Source organism: Pseudorca crassidens, chromosome 4 (assembly GCF_039906515.1).
Source record: "Pseudorca crassidens isolate mPseCra1 chromosome 4, mPseCra1.hap1, whole genome shotgun sequence".
NCBI lineage: Eukaryota > Metazoa > Chordata > Mammalia > Artiodactyla > Delphinidae > Pseudorca > Pseudorca crassidens.
In genome coordinates this window covers 27476175-27499639 of record NC_090299.1, presented here as the reverse complement: position 1 = coordinate 27499639, position 23465 = coordinate 27476175, and the positions used below count along the sequence as shown (strand labels likewise).

General features: G+C 40.4%; 1 pseudogene; it reads right to left on the bottom strand.

Moving 5' to 3' along the window:
* The window catches only part of LOC137224119 (ATP synthase F(0) complex subunit C1, mitochondrial pseudogene), a 64055-nt pseudogene extending 43450 nt beyond the window's left edge, over nucleotides 1-20605 (bottom strand).
* Between the last annotated feature and the right edge of the window lie 2860 nt (nucleotides 20606-23465).

The following is a 23465-nucleotide window of genomic DNA, read 5'->3' as shown; positions in this document are numbered from 1 at the left end:
CAAGTGGGTTTCACTGGGTTGAAACCAAGGTGTTGGCAGGGCTGTGATTCCTCTGAAGGCTCTAGGGGAGAATCTGTTTCCCTGCCTTGTCCACATTCTAGAGGCTGCCTGCATTTCTTGGCTCCTGACCCCATCCTCCATATTCAAAAAACATCACTCCAGCCTCCGGTTCTGTCATCACATCACCTTCTCCCTTGTTGATCCATTTGCCTCCCTCATAAGGATCCTTGGGGTTACACTGGGTCCATCTGGATAATCTCTCATCTCAAAATCCCTAGCTTCATCCCACCTGCAAGGTCCCTTTTGCCATCTGTGGTGACACTCACAGGTTATAGGGATTAGGGCGTGGACATCTTGTGATGGAGGCATTACTTAGCTACCACAGAGACATATGACTGATTTGCTCAGGGATTTTGTGTGGGAGAAACTCATATTAAATTAGCACTTCTCCCTCAACTCTTCTTTCTGTTTTCATCCAAATACCAGAAGCTCCATTAAGGTCTCACATTTGATTTATCTGAGAGCACCTGACAGTGATGTGAAGTGGGCCCTAGAGCAACATTTACCAAACCGGCGCTCTAGTGGCCCATGAAATGTTAAAGATGTTCTGCGTTAAAAAGTGTTCTGAGGGAGTTCCCTAGAGGTCTGGTGGTTAGAACTCCATGCTTTCACTGCCGTGGCCCGAGGTTCCGTTCCATCCCTAGTCTGGGAACTAAGATCCTGCAAGCCACTTGATGCAGCCAAAAAAAAAAAAAAAAAAAGTGTTCTGAGTCAAATAAGCTTGAAATATTCAATACATTGTGTGCTCCTACCCACTGAGCTTCCTCTTGTTTTTTTTTTTTTTAACATCTTTATTGGAGTATAATTGCTTTACAATGGTGTGTTAGTTTCTGCTTTATAACAAAGTGAATCAGTTATACATATACATATGTTCCCATATCTCTTCCCTCTTGCGTCTCCCTCCCACCCTCCCTATCCCACCCCTCTAGGTGGTCACAAAGCACCGAGCTGATCTCCCTGTGCTATGTGGCTGCTTCCCACTAGCTATCTATTATACATTTCCCACTCACCTTCCTCTTTAATACACATTAGCATATGGGAAAGCTACTGAGAATTCTTGCTATTGTCTGTGATTCCAAATGTATTTTACAATGAAATATTTTTTCTCTTTATATAAATATATATTTAAAAAGAATGCTCATTAATGACCTTCTCAGGGATACCAGTGTATCATGTTCAGGAACTGTTGTTCTTAATGCGGTCTTTCATTCTAAAAGTTAACTAACTATATTGCCCTGAAAAGATAAATAAAATAAAAAGGGCATAGTGGAGCTGACTCTAAATATCTCCTAAATGACATTTTTCCTATTTAATTCTGTCTCTACTACTTATGTGGAACTTAGTTTATTTAGACTGTAAAGCAACCAACTTTCATAATTTAAGTTAAAAACCTGATATTAAGAATAACTTAAGTTTCTGTTAATAAATATTTAGAATAATATTACATGCATAAAACATTTTGTGACTATGACAACACAAACAAAATTGTTTTGAAAAGCAAGATAATGTCTTGATGTTTTTCAAGGCATGTAGAAAAATTTACTACTGTGAATACTATTTCTGAATCGCTGGACTGGAATCCATTAGTTTAAAAATTATATTAATCTTTTCCCTATTTTGAGAAGACAGTTCCTCTGAAGGAGTCCAGGATGGTAACTGATAACTTAGGTTGATTCACCTGAAACTTCCAACAGTGGTGTGAAGAGAGCTTTAGCCTCCTCTTCTGGGTTCATGGAAAGATGGTCCTTAGCATAGGTTGGCAATGCGATCTTTGTCAGATAAGACTTTCATTGCACTTTCTTATGACACCGATCACTTTTTAATCATATATTATTAGTTGTATATTATGGCTTGCCTGCACACAGTAAAGTTCCTGAGGGTAGGAGCCATCAATATATCTGTTGTGTGCCTGTTTCAATGCTTTTCCCTTAGCAGGAACTGGACCAGTGTTTGTCAAATGAATGGCTCAATGAATGAATGAATGCATTAATTTAGGATGGAAATCCTAGCAATATCAAGTGTGTATGTCAATAATCCATCAGTTGATCCATCCATTTATATCCTTCCCTACTTAAAATTTGAGGAAACTCCCAAATATATATAGAGAGAATAAGGAAAAAGCTAAATTAAAATTAGGTAAGACAATTAAAGCAAAGGAAAGATAAGGGCTGGAAAGTAAAATGGATTTAGGACTGAGCCTAGTTCTGAAAAATATATACCACAAAATCTTATGCATTTGTAAGGGGAGAACAGTAATTTGGTGCTAAGCTTACTGGAAGCCTATGAAGGAAGCAGTTGGTTATTTGATTTTCAATATCTAGAAAATTATGATGTCAGTTGCTCACATGAAACAGTTATTCCTGGAATTAGGACCAGAGAGAAACTCTTCCTATGGTATAACAGAAGGAGTTTACTGTGTAATATAAAGAATAATGTATTCAGCTTATCTTTAAACACAGCGATGCATTTCAAAGAGAAATTTCTTATATTACCCTTGGTTTATACTGATAGCATCCCCACCATAACCTATATGAAGAGTACAGCTTTTGAAAGGGATAAACAGTGGTTCATGAAATCCTGTGATTCAAAGGAAACTGCAAGATAGCTTTCAAACAGTTTTTGCAAAACCTGTACTTAGCAATTAATGTGCATATAAAATTTCATTAGCAGAAACAAATGTGGAATAATGTAAAATCTATTGCCTAGTTATTAGAATAAAATTGAAATCAATTATCTGAAGATGGGGCTCAAATATTGATGAACATAATTTACTCTTTTTTTTTTTAACTTTTCTCTCTATGTATAACTACAGAATGCAGCAAATGGAACTAGTTATTAAACAACAGGGAAAATTCAGTTAAACAGAGAATATATTTCTTCCTTAGGTTGTAATTTAAGTTCCTTTTCAGTAGAAGGAAACGGACTCTAGTGAGAATTCACAGATGCCAATTATCCCAGAAAATGATGACTTAAAAGGAAGGTGAGAGTAGAAACCAATTAAAGAAGAGCATGCACCTGGAGCCCTCTCTTGGGGATGGGAAAGTTGGATGGGAGTGTTGTAACTGCAGGGATGTGATAGATGGAAATAGCGTGTCTTTCGGGAAATTAACCATCACTAGCTTCCCGTCTTATGCACCCGTGTGGATTTTATGTTGCCATCTTGTAACAGAGGCACCACCAATGGCAGTTTGGAGATATTTGTCAACATGCAAAAATTTACTGAAGAGTTTACAAAACTGAATTTCCAAAAGTTATTGTTAAATCTTAGAGATTTTCTTGGGATGTTGTCTAACTACTGGAAGTTCTAAGGTTAGGATAAAACCTTACCCTGGCCTCCTCCCTTACTTCTGACTTACAGCGTTGGTACTGGCAAGGGGAACCCATCAGATCTATGGATAGAATGGAAAATAAGCCTTCTTATTTGGTTTCTAATTCCCTTGAGTCACCATACATTTAGGAGTTTTAAGCCTATATAAAATGACCGTCAAAATACTTTTTTCCATCTCTCTTCCCTTTCCTTTTTTTTTTTTTAAAAAAAATATTTATTTATTTATTTTTGGCTGCGTTGGGTCTTCATTGCTGCGCACGGGCTTTCTCTCTTTGCGGCGAGCAGGGGCTACTCTTCGTTGTGGTGCGCAGGCTTCTCATTGCGGTGGCTTCTCTTGTTGCGGAGCACGGGCTCTAGGCATGTGGGCTTCAGTAGTTGTGACACGCAGGCTCAGTAGTTGTGGCACACGGACTTAGTTGCTCCGCGGCATGTGGGATCTTCCCGGACCAGGGCTCAAACCCGTGTCCCCTGAATTGGCAGGCGGATTCTTAACCACTGCGCCACCAGGGAAGCCCCCTCTTTACTTCTTGAAACAGTAGTCTTCTGCAACTCTAGCTGCTTCCTTCCTTCCTATTAACTTTTAATAGGCCACCACCCCTACTGCTTCACTGACTTTGTTCTGGCGAAGAACAAAGATCAATTTTGTTCTTCACCAAATTGATTAGCCTCTTTTAAATCTCCATCTTAGTTTTCCTCTGTCCCATTGTATATCTCTAAACCAGTCTTCTTCCTGTCCGAAGTACCCTCCTCTCTCTTGACCTTCTCCTACCCCTGTGGCTGTTTCTTTTTGGACTTGTAAAAGGGCCTTTCTTCACTTTTTAGAGATTGTTGTTCATCTTTGTGTTCCTTTAAGTTTTCTCTCTTTTTTTCTGGTGATCTCATTCATCCTGAGGTTTGAACTATATGCTGATGCCCCATGCATTAGTCAGAGTGAGGCTAAGCTGCTGTAACAAAGAGGTAGGTGCGTGATTATGCTCCATCTGGTCACCCAGGATCTCAGTTTTCTTATCTCTTGTTGCTCCACCATCCCCTAAGGTGCTGTCTTTATCTGCAACATCTGCAGTAGCCCAGTGGCACCATGTTTATGTTCCAACACCCAGGAAGTGAAGGTCAAGAATTTCCAAAGGAAGTGATAAAGAAATTGTACACAGTGTTTCTGCTGAAATTGCATTGATGAGGTTATAGTCTCCTGACCACCTGTAGCGTCAAGAGGGGCTGGGAGGGGGAAGGGTAAGCTGTGACAAAGCGAGAGAGAGGCATGGACATATATACACTACCAAACATAGATAGCTAGTGGGAAGCAGCCGCATAGCACAGGGAGATCAGCTCAGTGCTTTGTGACCGCCTGGAGGGGTGGGATAGGGAGGGTGGGAGGGAGGGAGACGCAAGAGGGAAGAGATATGGGAACATATGTATATGTATAACTGATTCATTTTGTTGTAAAGCAGAAACTAACACACCATTGTAAAGCAATTATACTCCAATAAAGATATTAAAAAAAAAAAAGAGGGGCTGGGAAATGAGTGGCCATGTGCTCTGTGAAAACGGTGAGTTTAATAACTATGAGGAAGAAGGGGAGAAGGCAAAATGAGTGGTCCCTGCTAAATGAGTGGGTCAGCCCCATTCTCTCATGTTCCACATTCACAGATCTGTCTACTTTGTGAAGCTTTTTTTTTTTTATGGTTCATTAGTTCTTTTAAAAAAATTTCAGCTTCATTGAGGTATAATTGACATATAAAATTATAAGATATTTAAAGTGTACATTGTGGTGGTTTGATATACACTGTGAAAGAATTTCCCCATCTAATTAATTCACACATGTGATGTCTTCTTCTGCATGTCCTAAAGACACCTCAAACTCAACATGTCAAAACGAAACAAGCGTGAACTAATTGTTTTCTCCAAGTTGACTCCTCTTACCAAACTTTCTCAGTCTTAGTTAGTGGTTATTACTATGTTGTTTGAACTAGAAAACTTAGTCATTCTTGATTTTTTTATTCCCCACAGCAAATTTGCCACCAAGTTCTATATATTTTAATTATTGAATCCATCCTTCTACCACTGTCTGTGTCCATCCAGGCCCTAAAAAGCTTTATCTTATATTATTTCTGAAGCCCCCTGACTGGTCTCCAGTCCAAAAGTTGTTTCCTTAGATGACTGTCCTCCCCACACAGCTACCATATTTATCTTTCTAAAGCACATATGGATGATTAAAAGTCTGTAGTGACCCTCCATTTGCTCCTGTGGGTTTTCTTTAAATACGATTTTTAGAAAGAACCCTTTTTTTTTTCTTATAATAAATCCTACCCCAAATTCCCCATATAAAAAAATATTCAGAACTCCTTATATGGGCATTGTCCTTAGAGTGTCATTTGAAAATTACTGGCCTGAGGATTTTAATTCAGATAACTTGCTGGTAAATAGAAGACCCTCACAGTCCAGGCCCAGCTGACCTTCCCAAACTTATCTCTAGCCAGTATTTCCATCATCTTCTCTGCTCTAGTCGCATGGCATTAATCACCCCTCTCACACACTTCAGGCCCTTGTGGGTCTGTTTTTGCTCCCGTTCCTTCAGTCCTGAGCGGTGCCTCCTTGTTGTACACTGGCCACACCGTTACTCACCTGAAAGGGCATGAGCTTTGGAGCTAGGCAGACTTGGAGAGCCTCTGAAGAGTCTCATCTGAGCCTTGGTTTCCTCATTGCATGGGTTTAATAAGAGAATCTATGTAAAGTACCCAGGCCATAGGAGAACCTCAAAATGCCACTTCCTTTCCTTCTCTCTCCTTCTTAAATGTGACTTCCGTATTTTGTGTGTGTGTGTGTGTGTGTGTGTGTGTGTGTTTGTGTGTTCGTGTGTGAATACTGCAGGAAGAAGTTGGTTTCCCCAATCTGTTTTTATAGCATTTGATAATGCTTCTATAAGAGAACTTTTATGATTATATTTATGTATGTATGTAGTTGTCTCACCTGTTGGATTTTGAGCTCTTTGAAGATAGGAGTCTTGACTGACTCACCTTTGATCTTTGGTACCAGGCAAAAATAGACATAAAATAAATGTCTTTTAAACTGAAGTGCATTGAACTGTATTGAAATGAAGTTGTAGTAGAAAAAAAAAGGTCAATCAGTTTTTCTGGCTCTGACTTGCCCTTCTCATAAGGAATGGAACAAGAGTTTGACGGATGTGCATATGCTGTTTTGCAATAAAAAGGAGCAGACTTCTGATTCTGAACATGAAATAGCAACTGCTGGACTGTGAAACAATTTGCAAAATTGCATTTATCCTGGAGTGTTTTGTTTTGGCATCAGTAGGATAGAATGTTGTTTCATAGTCCATGTTTATTGAACCATGTAAGGGATTTACAGGAGCATCTGTATGGAGGCCAAAGTTGAAGTGGGGCACGGTCCCAAAAAAGTGACATGTAAAACAAATTGATGTGTTCAAGCATGCAGAGTTGACAACATAATCTGCTATTTTTATAGAGGAAATTTTGGCACTAAGTGCAGGGTGTATATATATGTGACAAAATCAGGCTTAATATCAACTCCCCCCTACCAAACAAATAAACAAGTTCCTCTTCTTTACTTCTCTATTTCTTTTTATTTTAATGTGGTAAAAAACATAATAAAATTTACCATAATAACCATTCTTAAGTGTATAATTTAGTAGTGTATATTAACATTATTGTGCAACAGATCTCTAGGACTTTTTCATCTTGTTACAGTGAAATTCTGCACCCACTGAACACTAATTCTTCCTCTTGCCTTCTCCCTGCCCTGGGCACCACCCTTTTACTTTCTATTTCTGATTTTGAGTACTTGAAATACTTAACATGAGTGGAATCATAGAGCATTTGTCCTTTCGTCACTGGCTTATTTCACTTATAATGTTCTTCAGGTTCATCCATGTGGTAGCACATGACAAGATTTCCTTCTTTTTAAGGCTTCATAACATTCTGTTATTTTTATATTCCACATTTTCTTTATCCATTCATCTGTCAGTGGACATTTGGATTATTTCCATCTTTTGGCTATTGTGTTAATGCTGTGATGAACATGGGTGTGCAGATATCTTTGAGATTCTCTTTTGAAATCTTTTGGATAAATACCCAGAAGTAGGATAGGTGGATAATATGGTAATTCTATTTTTCATCTTTTAAGGAATCTCCATGTTCTTTTCCGTAATGGCTGTACCATTTTACACTCCCACCAGCAGTGCACAAGCATTTCAATTTCTCTCCATTCTCACCATCCCTGTTATTTTCCATTTTTTTGATAGTGGCCATCCTGATGAGAGTGAGGTGCTATCTCATATATATATATATATTTTTTGTGGTACGCGGGCCTCTCACTGTTGTGGCCTCTCCCGTTGCGGAGCACAGGCTCCGGACACGCAGGCTCAGCGGCCATGGCTCACGGGCCCAGCCGCTCTGCGGCATGTGGGATCTTCCCGGACCGGGGCACGAACCCGTGTCTCCTGCATCGGCAGGCGGACTCTCAACCACTGCGCCACCAGGGAAGCCCATCTCATATGCTTTTGATTTGCATTTCCCTAATGATTAGTGATGTTGAATATCTTCTTTGGAGAAATGTCTGTTCAAGTCCTTTGCCCATTTTTTAAATATTGGATGTTGCTGTTGTCCTTGTTGCTGAGTTGTGAAATTTCCTTATGTATTTTGGATATTAACCCCTTATCAGATATATGCTTTACAGTTTTTTTCTTCCATTCTGTAGATTGCTTTTTCACACTATTGATTGTTTCCTTTGATGTGCAGAAGATTTTAAGTGTGATGTAGTCCCACTTATTTTTGCTTTTGTTGCCTGTAGTTTTGGTGTCCTACCCAACTTTTTAATTTCTTTTAATGACATTACCGGTCTTTGTATTATACAGCTCTGAAGTCTTGAAATACCTCTTTCTAGTCCCCTATAATGAAGAGTTGCCTAAGACCACTCAATTCGGTAATAGTTCTTATATCCATTCTCTCTCTCTGTCTCCATTCCACTGCACACATGGTTTATCACTCCTGTATGGATTTCTCTCTCCTCCTTATATGACATCTCTCCCCTTTCCAGGCTTGTCAATATACTGCCTCCAGTTTATGCTTCTTAAAGAAGCATATGTCTAGTTATAGATCTGTTTAGAATACTTAAAGTTTCCCCATTGCTGTGCAGAAGTGTCTAAATTTTTCTAAAATCTGGCTCTGACTTACCTTTACAGCCTATCCTTTGTTCCTTTCTCCCATTCCCTACACAGACTTTATAGTTTAGTTAAACAAGGTGAATCGCCTTTTCCTTGTGTTGCCCCATAGTTTCCTGACTTTGCCCGTGCTGGTCTTTTAACTTGGAATGCATTAGCATGTGCTGGTGACCCTCGTTTGGTCATTCATCTCTCTGTCTGCCGTCTTCCGCTCTTATTTCTCTATACTTGCTCCTAGGGAATTCATCTTTAACCTTGACCTATATGTTGATATTTCTTAAGTTAGCATCGCTGTGTATGATCTCATTGCCTCAAGGATGTTACTGAGGTTTTAGGGGACCAATGACTAGCACTCATCCTCCACACCCAAGATATGAGCCAGTTAAGGGATAGACTAGGAGTAAGACAAATGAAACCAAAATACCATCTTTATTATTAATAAAGTTGCAACTGGAGAAGGTGGCTTATACTTGGGAGAAATAGAGTTCCTAATGCTGGACCTAAAATTAGTCCACTTTAAAACTTAAACAGGTAGTGTACAGCAGGATGCACTTCCTACTGGCGATTGCTGCCCAAAGATAAAGAGAAAAAGGAGAGATGCTGTACATGTCCAGCTTTTGCTCTCAAGGTCCTCAGTCAGCCTCCTGTGGGGAGAAGTGAGTGAGGAGATGGAGCAAGGCCGAGGGGGTTGCACTACTGGACATCTGTCCACATGGAGGAAACATTGGGAGTGGGAGGAACATTGCTCCTCCTCCCCTGACACACAAGTCTCCTTCCTGCTCTCCCACTCTCATCCTGCATCCATGTTCATCATATTCCCCTCAAAGACAGCTCTCCTCCCCGACTGCTCTTGTTACACTAGAACTTTTCACCACCTTTAACTTGACTTCTCTCATATGCCACAAAGTTGAGTATTTTAGTAACATTCCTTTTCTTTAAAATGCTTCGGTAATTTGATCATTCTCCAGTATCGCTACCATTAACTTAGGACGGACCCTTAGCACCCTCGAATGGATTTGTCCAATCTGTAAGTGTTCTCCTTCACTTCTGGTTTGCTTCCTAAAGAAGAATGTTTATAAATCCAAGGTATTTTGGATTAGATGCACATTGGCATTCGAGTGTCTCTTCATTGCCCTAATGCATGACATTCTTTTACAACATACTCCAGCTTACAAACAGCACTTTAGAAAGATAATGTTCTTGGAACATTCCATGCTCATTCCTATTGCATCTTTGCCCAAGTGGACATTTCTGCTTGAAGGACAGCCCCTTAACCCTTTATATTCTTAAATTTCCAATTCACTGTCCACCTCTCCTAGATGGCTTTTTGTGTACCTCTAGTTGGCATCTCTGCTATTGTACTTAAAAATTATTATTTTATAATTCTCAACTTATTTATTTTTTGTTTTATTTTTTCAACTAATTTTATTGAGGTCAAGAAGATTTCCTTTACTTCTTATGTCTGCCCTCCCTTTCCCTACATGTCTAGTATGGGCTAAACACAACAAAAAAATCAGTGGAACTGATTAGTCAAGAAAGTTAGAATAACATGAGTTATTTAATATGTTTGAGGTTAAATTTCCAGGCTAAGATGTGAGTCTTTACATATTAAACAACAAAAAATTTCTCCATTTCCTAGTTAAGAACTTCTGTAAATGACATGGCATTTATAAGTATCCAATTTAGAGTTCTTCTGATGCATTCCTTGTTGGAATATAAGACCCTTTTCTTTGCTGAATCCTAAGTGAGAGTATTGGAATGGAATACTGACAGGAAAAAAAAAAGCTCTCAAGATAACACATGGCCTCAATCAAGAAAGCATCAGAAGGAATTAAGCAGGAATTTGGAGAAAAGACATGTTGTCATCTGGGCTTATTGATTTTAAAAGAAAACATTTGGGTACATTTAATATTTAAAGCCACTTTCTGGACCCTTCATCTTAGAAAATAAGTTATTTATTTATAATGACTCTGGTTTCTCTCTGATGTATAGTGGTAAATTTGAATTGACTTTGTACAACAGCATAAAATATGTGATGGAAAGGCCAAAGGATGCTCTAGAAGTATCTACTGGAACTTAATTTACTAAAGGAAAATATTAAAAGCAGAAGTTTTGTCTTACTTACATCCACATAGTTGTTTTTTCTAATAAATACAGAACAATTTGAGAGGTTGACTCTTTGAGCTTTTATTGTTCTTGACTTTCATTTGTTAAAAAAGTCTTCCTTTTAACAGTAGAACAACTATTACAAGTTAGCTAATCAATTGAGTCTTCCATCTTTTATGAATATTTTGAACTGTTAAGAATAGGAGGAAATCTTGGAGAAATTGGGAATGTTTCTTAATTCACAGGATTTCAGGATCCTGGAGAAGGTGCCATGTCTAGGAATGACCACAAAGTGGTGTAGAAATAAATACCTTAAACATACGTGTCATTCATTCATTCAGTAAACAAGCATTTAATAGTCCACAGCTACATGCCAGGAATAATGTTAGGCACCAGAGAAACTGAAACAATTTAGATACAGTACGTGTCCTCAAGGAGCCTAGAGTGTAGCAGACCAAGATGTACCTGTAAGGAAATAAGGGCAATAAGAGTGTTATAAGGACTAAGGTGGAACTTTATATGACAAAAAATGGGGACCAAAAAGAAGGGATGGACACTTTTACAGAAGTTCGGGGATGGAGGAGGGAATGTGGGTTTGTAAAGGCACAACAATGGAAATGATTTTTTTTTTAACATCTTTATTGGAGTATAATTGCTTTACAATGGTGTGTTATTTTCTGCTTTAAAACAAAGTGAATCAGTTATACATATGTTCCCATATCTCTTCCCTCTTGCGTCTCCCTCCCTCCCACCCTATCCCACCCTTCTAGGTGGTCACAAAGCACCAAGCTGATCTCCCTGTGCTATGCGGCTGCTTCCCACTAGCTATTTATTTTACATTTGGTAGTGTATATATGTCCATGCCGCTCTCTCACTTTGTCCCAGCTTACCCTTCCCCCTCCCCATGTCCCCAAGTCCATTCTCTAATAGGTCTGCGTCCTTATTCCCGTCCTGCCTCTACATTCTTCATGACTTTTTTTTTTTTTTAAGATTCTATATACATGTGTTAGCATACAGTATTTGTTTTTCTCTTTCTGACTTACTTCACTCTGTATGATAGAGTCTAGGTCCATCCACCTCACTCCAAATAACTCAGTTTCGTTTCTATTTATGGCTGAGTAATATTCCATTGTATGTATGTGCCACATCTTCTTTATTCATTCATCTCTTAATGGACACTTAGGTTGCTTCCATGTCCTGGCTATTGTAAATAGAGCTGCAGTGAACATTGTGGTACATGACTCTTTTTTTTTTTTTATTTTTTGCGGTACGCGGGCCTCTCACTGTTGTGGCCTCTCCCATTGCGGAGCACGGGCTCTGGACGCGCAGGCTCAGTGGCCATGGCTCACAGGCCCAGCCGCTCCGCGGCACGTGGGATCCTCCTGGAGCGGAGCACGAACCTGTGTCCCCTGCATCGGCAGGCGGACTCTCAACCACTGCGCCACCAGGAAAGCCCTGTTGTTGTTTTTTAAACATCTTTATTGGAGTATAATTGTTTTACAATGGTGTGTTAGTTTCTGCTTTATAACAAGTGAATCAGTTATACATACACATATGTCCCCATAACCCTTCCCTCTTGCATCTCCCTCCCTCCCACCCTCCCTATCCCATCCCTCTAGGTGGTCACAAAGCACCGAGCTGATCTCCCTGTGCTACGTGGCTGCTTTCCACTAGCTATCTATTTTACGTTTGGTAGTGTATATATGCATGACTCTTTTAGAATTATGGTTTTCTCAGGGTGTATGCCCAGAAATGGGATTGCTGGGTTGTATGGTAGATCTATTTTTAGTTTTTTAAGGAACCTCCATACTGTTCTCCATAGTGGCTGTATCAATTTACATTCCCACCAACAGTGCAAGAGGGTTCCCTTTTCTCCACACCCTCTCCAGCATTTATTGTTTGTAGATTTTTTGATGATGGCCATTCTGACCAGTGTGAGATGATATCTCATTGTAGTTTTGATATGCAGTTCTCTAATGATTAATGATGTTGAGCATTCTTTCATGTGTTTGTTGGCAATCTGTATATCGTCTTTGGAGAAATGTCTGTTTAGGTCTTCTGCCCATTTTTGGATTGGGTTGTTTGTTTTATTGATATTGAGCTGCATGAGCTACTTGTAAAATTTGGCGTTTAATCCTTTGTCAGTTGCTTCATTTGCAAATGTTTTCTCCCATTCTGAGGGTTGTCTTTTCATCTTCTTTATGGTTTCCTTTGCTTTTGAGTTTCATTAGGTCTCATTTGTTTATTTTTATTTCCATTTCTCTAGGAGGTGGGTCAAAAAGGATCTTGCTGTGATTTATGTCATAGAGTGTTCTGCCTGTGTTTTCCTCTAAGAATGTGATAGTGTCTGGCCTTACATTTAGGTCTTTAATCCATTTTGAGTTTATTTTTGTGTATAGTGTTAGGGAGTGTTCTAATTTCATTCTTTTACATGTAGCTGTTCAGTTTTCCCAGCACCACTTATTGAAGAGGCTGTCTTTTCTCCACTGTATATTCTTGCCTCCTTTATCAAAGATAAGATGACCATAATTGGGTGGGTTTATCTCTGGGCTTTCTATCCTGTTCCATTGATCTATATTTCTGTTTTTGTGCTAGTACCATGCTGTCTTGATTACTGTAGCTTTGTAGTATAGTCTGAAGTCAGGGAGCCTGATTCCTCCAGCTCCGTTTTTCTTCCTCAAGATTGCTTTGGCTATTCGGGGTCTTTTGTGTTTCCATACAAATTGTGGAAATTTTTTGTTCTAGTTCTGTGAAAAATGCCAGTGTTAGTTTGATAGGGATTGCATTGAATCTGTAGATTGCTTTGGGTAGTAGAGTCGTTTTCACAATGTTGATTCTTCCAATCCAAGAACATGGTATATCTCTCCATCTGTTTGTATCATCTTTAATTTCTTTCATCAGTGTCTTACAGTTTCCTGCATACAGGTCTTTTGTCTCCTTAGGTAGGTTTATTCCTAGGCATTTTATTCTTTTTGTTGCAATGGTAAATGGGAGGGTTTCCTTAATTTCACTTTCAGATTTTTCATCATTAGTGTATAGGAATGCAAGAGATTTCTGTGCATTGATTTTGTATCCTGCTACTTTACCAAATTCATTGATTAGCTCTAGTAGTTTTCTGGTAGCATCTTTAGGATTCTCTATGTATTGTATCATGTCATCTGCAAACAGTGACAGGTTTACTTCTTCTTTTCTGGTTTGGATTCCTTTTATTTCTTTTTCTTCTCTGATTGTTGTGGCTAAAACTTCCAAAACAATGTTGAGTAACAGTGGTGAGAGTGGGCAACCTTGTCTTGTGCCTGATCTTAGTGGAAATGCTTTCAGTATTTCACCATTAAGAACGATGTTGGCTGTGGGTTTGTCATATATGGCATTTATTATGTTGAGGTAAGTTCCCTCTCTGTCTACTTTCTGGAGGGTTTTTACCATAAATCGGTGTTGAATTTTGTTGAAAGCTTTTTCTGCATCTATTGAGATGATCATGTGGTTTTTATTCTTCAGTTTGTTAATATGGTGTATCACATTGATTGATTTGCCTATATTAAAGAATCATAGTATTCCTGGGATAAACCCCACTTGATCATGGTGTTATGATCCTTTTAATGTGCTGTTGGATTCTGTTTGCTAGTATTTTGTTGAGGATTTTTGCATCTGTGTTCATCAGTGGTATTGGTCTGTAGTTTTCTTTCTTTGTGACATCTTTGTCTGGTTTTGGTATTAGGGTGATGGTGGCCTCATAGAATGAGTTTGAGAGTATTCCTCCCTCCCCTATATTTTGGAAGAGTTTGAGAAGGATAGGTGTTAGCTCGTCTCTAAATGTTTGATAGAATTCACCTGTGAAGCCATCTGGTCCTGGGCTTTTGTTTGTTGGAAGATTTTTAATCACAGTTTCAATTTCAGTGCTTGTGATTGGTCTGTTTATATTTTCTGTTTCTTCCCGGTTCAGTCTCGGAAGCTTGTGCTTTTCTTAGAATTGTCCATTTTTTCCAGGCTGTGCATTTTATTGGCATATAGTTGCTTGTAGTAATGTCTCATGATTCTTTGTATTTCTACAGTGTCAGTTGTTACTTCTCCTTTTTCATTTCTAATTCTATTGATTTGAGTCTTCTCCCTTTTTTTCTGGATGAGTCTGGCTAGTGGTTTATCAATTTTGTTTGTCGTCTCAAAGAACCAGCTTTTAGTTTTATTTTTCTTTGCTATTGTTTCCTTCATTTTTCTTCATTTATTTCTGATCTGATCTTTATGATTTCTTTCCTTCTGCTAATTTTGTGTTCTTCTTTCTCTAATTGCTTTAGGTGTAAGGTTCTTCTTTCTCTAATTGCTTTAGGTGTAAGGTTAGGTTGTTTATTTGAGATGTTTCTTGTTTCTTAAGGTAGGATTTTTTTGTATTGCTATAAACTTCCCTCTTAGAACTGCTTTTGCTGCATCCCGTAGGTTTTGGGTCATTGTGTTTTCATTGTCATTTGTTTCTAGGTATTTTTTGATTTCCTCAGTGATCTCCTGGTTATTAAGTAGTGTATTGTTTAGCCTCCATGTATTTGTATTTTTTACAGATTTTTTTTCCTGTAATTGATGCCTAGTCTCATAGCGTTGCGGTCGAAAAAGATACTTGATACGATTTCAATTTTCTTAAATTTACCAAAGCTTTATATGTGACCCAATATATGATCTATCCTGCAGAATATTCCATGAGCACTTGAGAAGAAAGTGTATTCTGTTGTTTTTGGATGGAATGTCCTATAAATATCAGTTAAGTCCATCTTGTTTAATGTATCATTTAAAGCTTGTGTTTCCTTATTTATTTTCATTTTGGATGATCTGTCCATTGGTGAAATGGGGTGTTAAAGTCCCCTACTATGATTATGTTACTGTTGATTTCCCCTTTTATGGCTGTTAGCATTTGCTTTACGTATTGAGGTGCTCCTGTTTTTGGCGCATAAATATTTACAATTGTTATATCTTCTTCTCGGATTGATCCCTTGATCATTATGTAGTGTCCTTCTTTGTCTCTTGTAATAGTCTTTATTTTAAATTCTATTTTGTCTGATATGAGAATTGCTACTCCAGCCTTCTTTTGATTTCCTTTTACATGGAATATCTTTTTCCATCCCCTCACTTTCAGTCTTATGTGTCCCTAGCTCTGAAGTGGGTTTCTTTTAGACAGCCTATGCACGGGTCTTGTTTTTGTATGCATTCAGCCAGTCTGTGTCTTTTGGTTGGAGCATTTAATCCATTTATATTTAAGGTAATTATCGATATGTATTTTCCTATCACCATTTTGTTAATTGTTTTGGGTTTGTTTTTGTAGGGCTTTTCCTTTTCTTGTGTTTCTTGCCTAGAGGAGTTTCTTTAGCATTTGTTGTAAAGCTGGTTTGGTGTTGCTGAATTCTCTTAGCTTTTGCTTGTCTGGAAAATTTTTAATTTCTCTGTCAAATCTGAATGAGATCCTTGCTGGATAGAGTAACCTTGGTTGTAGGTTTTTTCCTTACATCACTTTAAATATGTCCTGCCACTCCCTTCTGGCTTGCAGAGTTTCTGCTGAAAGATCAGCTGTTAACCTTATGGGGATTCCCTTGTATGTTTTTTATTGTTTTTCCCTTGCTGCTTTTAATATTTTTTTTTGTATTTAATTTTTGATGGTTTGATTAATATGTGTCTTGGCATGTTTCTCCTTTGATTTATCCTGTATGGAACTCTCTGCCCTTCCTGGACTTGATTAACTATTTCCTTTCCCATATTAGGGAAGTTTTCAACTATAATCTCTTCAAATATTTTCTCAGTCCCTTTGTTTTTCTCTTCTTCTTCTGGGACCCCTATGACTCGAATGTTGGTGCATTTAATGTTGTCCCAGAGGTCTCTGAGACTGTCCTCAATTCTTTTCAGTTTTTTCTTTATTCTGCTCTGCAGTAGTTATATCCACTATTTTATCTTCCAGGTCACTTATCCGTTCTTCTGCCTCAGTTATTCTGCTATTGATTCCTTCTAGAGAATTTTAAATTTCATTTATTGTGTTGTTCATTGTTGTTTGTTTGCTCTTTAGTTCTTGTTAAACATTTCTTGTATTTTCTCCATTCTATTTCCAAGATTTTGTATCATCTTTACTATCATTATTCTGAATTCTTTTTCAGGTAGACTGCCTATTTCCTCTTTGTTTGTTAGTTCTGGTGGGTTTTTACCTTGCTCCTTCATCTGCTGTGTGTTTCTCTGTCTTCTCATTTTGCTTAACTTACTGTGTTTGGGGTCTCCTTTTCGCAGGCTGCTGGTTTGTAGTTCCTGTTGTTTTTGGTGTCTTCCCCCAGTGGCTAATATTGGTTCAGTGGGTTGTGTAGGCTTCCTGGTGGAGGGGACTGGTGCCTGTGTTCTGGTGGATGAGGCTGGATCTTGTCTTTCTGGTGGACAGGACCGCGTGTGGTGTTGTGTTTTGGGGTGTCTGTGACCTTATTATGATTTTAGGCAGCCTCTCTGGTAATGGGTGGTGTTGTGTTACTGTCTTGCTAGTTGTTTGGATAGGGTGTCCAGCACTGTAGCTTGCTGGTCATGGAGTGGAGCTGGGTCTTCGTTTTGAGATGGAGATCTCTGGGAGATTTTCGCTGTTTGATATTACATGGAGCTGGGAAGTCTTTGGTGGACCAGTGTCCTGAAGTTGGCTCTCCCACCTCAGAGTCACAGCCCTGACACCCATCCAGAGCACCAAGACCCTGTCATCCACATGGTTCCGAATAAAAGGGAGAAAAAAAGAAAGAAAGAAAGAAAAGAGCAACCAAACCAAAAAACAAATCCACCAATGATAACAAGTGCTAAAAACTATACTAAAATATATATATATATATATATATATATATATATATATGGACAGGCAGAACCCTAGGACAAACGGTCAAAGCAAAGCTATACAGACGAAATCACACACAGAAGCATACACATACACACTCACAAAAAGAGAAAAAGGGAAAAAAATGTATCTTTGCTCCCAAAGTACATCTCCTCAATTTGGGATGATTTCGTTGTCTATTCAAGTATTCCACAGATGCAGGGTCCATCAAGTTGATTGTGGAGCTTTAATCCACTGCTCCTGAGGCTGCTGGGAGAGATTTCCCTTTCTTTTCTTTTTTCTCACAGCTCCTCGGGTTCAGATTTGGATTTGGACCTGTCTTTGCATGTAGGTCGCCTGACGGTGTCTGTTCCCGCCCAGACTGGACGGGGCTAAAGGAGCAGCTGATTCGGGGGCTCTGGCTCACTCAGGCCGGGGGGAGGGAGGGGCACGGATGCGGGGCAAGCCTGCGGTGGCAGAGGCCGGCGTGACGTTGCACCAGCCTGAGGCGCGCCGTGCGTTCTCCCGGGGAAGTTGTCCCTGGATCCTGGGACCCTGGCAGCGGCGGGCTGCACAGGGTCCCTGTAAGGGGGTTGTGGATAGTGACCTGTGCTCGCACACAGGCTTGTTGGTGGCGGCAGCAGTGGCCTTAGCGTCTCATTCCCGTCTCTGGGGTCCGCCCTATTAGCCGCGTCTCGCGACCGTCTCTGGAGCTCCTTTAAGCAGCGCTCTTAATCCCCTCTCCTCGCGCACCAGGAAACAAAGAGGGAAGAAAACGTCTCTTGCCTCTTCGGCAGGTTCAGGCTTTTCCCCCCGAATCCCTCCCGGCCAGCCGTGGCGCACTAACCCCTTCAGGCTATGTTCATGCTGCCAGTCCTCTCCCTGCGCTCCACCGGAAGCCCGAGCCTGCTCCCAGCCCCGCCCACCCCGGCGGTGAGCAGACAAGCCCCTCGGGCTGGTGAGTGCTGGTCGGAACCGGTCGTCTGTGCGGGAATCTCTCTGCTTTGCCCTCCGCACCCCTGTGGCTGCGCTCTCCTCCGCGGCTCCGAAGCTTCCCCCCTCCGCCACCCGCAGTCTCCGCCGCGAAGGGGCTTCCTAGTGTGTGGAAACGTTTCCTCCTTCACGGCTCCCTCCCACTGGTGCAGGTCCCGTCCCTATTCTTTTGTCTCCAGGTACGTGGGGAGTTTCTTGCCTTTTGGGAGGTCTGAGGTTTTCTGCCAGTGTTCAGTAGGTGTTCTGTAGGAGTTGTTCCACATGTAGCTGTATTTCTGATGTATTTGTGGGGAGGAAGGTGATCTCCGCGTCTTACCCTTCCGCCATCTTGAAACTCCTCTGGAAATGATTCTTAAATGGAGTCTTATAAACTTGGGGTCGGGGGGCGTTTAGTAGGAAGTAGGTTATATAGATTGTAGAACTGGAGGAGGTGGGGCCTGGGAGTCGAGGAGGGGTCTTTCAGGCAGAAACACATGATTGAAGGACCAAAGATTTAAGAGCCAATCTGGCATGTTTAAGGAATTTTAAGGCACGCGGTAGGAGAGGAACCCGTAGACAGTGGACGGCCTGTCCACTGGCTGTCCAGATGATGTATGGCCTGCCGTGCTGTGGTGGCGGGGTAGCGTTGTGCTCCCGCACGGTCACATTGGTAGAAGACCCCATAAGTGGTGGCAGGGAGGCAGGAGATAGTTGGGAGCGTGTTGTAGACTCCAGGGGACAGACGATAAGGGCCAGTACTGTAGGAATGAGAGGTTAGATCCACATGATTCAGCAGTTCAGCTGTCTGGAAGTAGTATTTCAACAAGGTGCTGATGAGTTTTAGCCTAAGAGAGAGTGAGAAATGATTGACCAAGATTGGAGTTACAGGTGGAAGAGTGGATTCAGGAGCAACACCTGATAGAGATGGATAATGGGTTCATAATGAGCTTGTGATGGAGGATTCAGTTTAGGACCAATTGTGCAGAGGTGGGGGCTCGGGTGAGGAAAAAGAATGGGAGGCCCGGGTGCTGAGAAGGGGCTCGGTGTGGGAGGAATGGGGTAGCATGGGGGGTGAGGTGCTCTGGCTTGATTTTGATTATTTGCGTCTTTGTATAATATTACTTGTGTTTCTGATTGGGTGTTGAAGAGTTAGGTTGAAGGTATATAGACAAACCTCAAAAAAGATTTTAGTTTGTTTCTAAACATTAAGCTCCGAATGACACAAGTGTTGTTTTTGCAGTTCAGTTTCTTAATCCCACAAATACATTGAATAAGACAGGCTACCCACGCTCTGGGCACAGCCCGTGAACTTGCTCTCTGCACGGCTGCCTGACGTTGGGCAAGTTAATGATTTTTTTTCCTCAGTTTCCTCATCTTAAAATGGGAAAATGTATTAAGCAGGGGGCTAATATATAATTACTCCTCTTTTCTCCATGACTTGAAAATTAACTGAGAATGACAAAGGATTCAGGCAAACAGACAGCAAACAACTAACTGTAGTACTGAAAAAGCTGGGTGAAAGGATGTGGCTTAGATGTGTGGGAACAGTGAGCTTCCTAATTGTCTCTTTCTCTCAGTGGAGACCCTGGAATAGATAAATTGCACTGTTACCAGGGATACTTTCTGCTGGATTTTGTGAAAATTAAAAACGAGTGTCTGGACCAAGGGCTACCTTCCCAGATGGACACACCCCTGGCTGCACGCCTCTTACGACTCCTGGTGGGTTGCATTGCCCTCCTGGGATCACCTCGGTGCCAGCCCCTCTGGCCCAGAGTCCTGTGTCCATCTGCATTCTCTTGGTACCTACCAGCCTGCTCAGACTGAAGTATTGTCCACATTTCTACTCGATTGTCTTTGTGCATTTTGAACACCTGCTGAGGCAACTTTCAGCTAAGTTGCCTGGCCAGGAAGTCCAAGCAATACCAGTTATAGTTTTTGGTAGTGCCCTGATGACAGGTTGCATAGGTTTTAAGAAGTCCCTCTATTCCTCTTTTGCCCTCCATAGACTGTGTTTTTAGAGCACAGTTTTGTAGAATATAGAATTTTTTTCAGGATATACATCAAGCTATAGCAGAAATACCTGTAACGATTATAGCTAATATGTCTCTAGTACTTACTGTGTGCCAGGCATTGCCATAATCGAATTACACATACTAACTTCACAACGACCCTATGAGGTAAGTACGATTATATGCAAGAAAACTAGAGGCACAGGAAGGTTAAGTGACTTATCCGACACCTCACACCTGGAGAGTGCCAGAGCCAGGGTTCAGACTCAGAGTCCCTGAGCTTGACCACCAGGTTACCCATCTCTTCAAGGAAACAGCAAATGGTGAATAACAATGGGTGCAGCGATCCCTCTGTTACCCTCCTCATTATTTGCTTTCTCCAGCCCTCCTCCCAGTCTTCTAGTGCCCTCAGTGATTGTGTTTCATCTTTCTGAATAAATGGGAATGATTTGTCAGGTGCAGGTGTCTCGTCCCAGCCCCATACAGAACGCCTCTCACCCTCCATGCCTGTCCTCACTTTCTAACTCTGTTACCAGTAGGGGTTCTTCTGGATGACTGCACTCTACCTCTAGGCTCTCCACCTTTAAAGGAAAAGCAAAATTTCCCCATTATTCTATACTTTTGGAGAGATGAGAAGTAATGATGGTAGTGTATTTGTGTGTCTGCGAGTATTGTGAATGCCATACCTTAATCCTTTTTTGTAAAATAAGCTTCACTGATAATATAAGACACCTGTCCCTCCCATCTCCTCCTCCTTTTCTTTCCCCAAGAAGATGAAGTCCTCACCATAAGGTTCAGCGATTTTCAGTGAGTAATTCACATTGTGAGATTTTTAAAATAAACTTTTTATTTTTTGGCTGGGCCACGTGGCTTGCAGATCCGACCAGGGACTGAACCCAGGCCCTCAGCAGTGAAAGCGCCGACTCCTAACCACGGGACCACCAGGGAATTCCCACACAGTGTGGGATTTAAAAAAAAATGTTCTGTGGCAATTGCATTTGGGAAGACCCTGGATTAAAGAAAGTTATACAGGCTCCTTTCCTTCGGAACTTTTCAGAACCTTGCATGCTAATATGATTTAGAATCTTTTGTATGCTAATGAACATATGATTCTTTTCAGGGAGGATAGAGCATTCATTCTTTTCCAAGTTAATTTGATCAAGGAACCTTTTTTTTTTTTTTTTGAAAACATCTCATCGGCTAGTGTTCTATAGAACGCAGCCTTGGGAAACACAGGTATGGATAATGAAGCACTCAACCAAGGAGATGCCTGTAAAAGTGGCCTGAAATTGTCTTATCGTCTATCCACATTTTAGTAACTACATCTACTTTGACCTATTTTGTTAATTTTTAGACTTGAGAGTATTTAGAGGTCTTTTAAAAAATATCCCCTGTGGGGGACTTCCCTGGTGGTCCAGTGGGTAAGACTCCATGCTCCCAATGCAGGGGGCCTGGGTTTGATCCCTGGTTGGGGAACTAGATCCCACATGCATGCTGCAACTAAGAGTCCACATGCTGCAACTATAAAAGTAGAATAAAATAAAGGACCCGCATGCCATAATTAAAGATCCTGCATGCTACAACTAAGACCCGGCACAGCCTAAATAAATACATAAATAAATATTTTTTTAAAAATAAAAATTATCCCCAGTGGGAATGCTTGATGTGATGGGGGCAGTATTATGTAGAGTGCCCGGACCTTTGGAAATTGACCATCCTGTTGTCATTTTGATGGCCTTTGGAGGGATGTGAGAAGAGTCTCCTGTTGTCTCGTTTCTGGGACTTCAGTTGAGTAGTATGAGTGAAACTTAGATGTGGGTACTTGCCCAAGAGGTAAGTTAATGTGGGATCACTGGACCTCTGTTCAGCTGGCTCATTTCTATTTATACTCCCAACAGAAATAGATCATTAATATTTGGGGGCTTCACATCTTTGGACCATTGTTTAGATGTTTGATTTTATTTAGACTATCTCTATCTAGCATTCTGGGTAAAATCACAGCCTTGAATAACTTAACTTGTTTTGTTTTGAGCTAAATAGTCTCAAATATACTTTTAGTAAAATAAACTTGGTTCAAACACACTGTTCCCAGTGCTTTACAGTTCTCAGGGAGTAAGCTACAGTTCTTGCCAATGTTTCTGTGCTCTGGCTGTCGCTTTTTTTTTCTTTTTTTTTCCTGGCTGCTTCTTAATAAGAAGTTTTAAAAAGGGTATTGTTAAAGACAAAATTATTCTGACACTTGTTAAAATGGTAAGGAAGACTACTTGGAACTATTATGAAAGATGTCAAGACTACAGTAATAGAAGTGAGAGATCAGGCTCAACTCTCAATATAGCGAAGAGAGCTGGGGATTTAGAACTAGTGAGCAGAGTGAGGGGGCCAGTGGATGGAAAATAATAAGAGGAGGCATCCAGAGGAGGAGGATTCTTGCTGAACTGACTTAGGATTCTTGCTGAAGGCAAGCCAGGGTGACTAGATATCAAGAATGGGAGATGAAGAATTTGCTCAGATATCCTGGGTGGGAGATTCTTTCTAAACTGACTTAACAGGATTCTTGCTAAAGTTGGGCTCTCCAGTCCCAGCAAGGATGGGGGTCAAGATTGAGGCTTAGTTGAGGGCTCAAAGGAACCTAACTAAATTTTGGTAAAGCGAGTCTTTGTCAATTAGAGCAAAAAAAAAAAAAAAAAAAGAAAATATTTTTAAAAGACTGTGAACAATAGACATGTGATGTGGATGAAATTAGTCTTCTAAGAAATGGAGGAAGGTATTCCTCAGACTTACTGAGCATTCGTATTTCAAAAAGTCAGGAAATATCAAATCAGCAGTGTATGTAAGACAGTCTGCTTTTTGAGCTCACCATAACATATTATGTAAAATGTATCTGTGCTACACTGGCCATAGCACAAAGGGCAGGTGCTCATGGTTAGGCTTAGGCAGCTTGAAAAATCATTAGGAAATATTCTTCCACCATGTTTAAATTCACAAGAA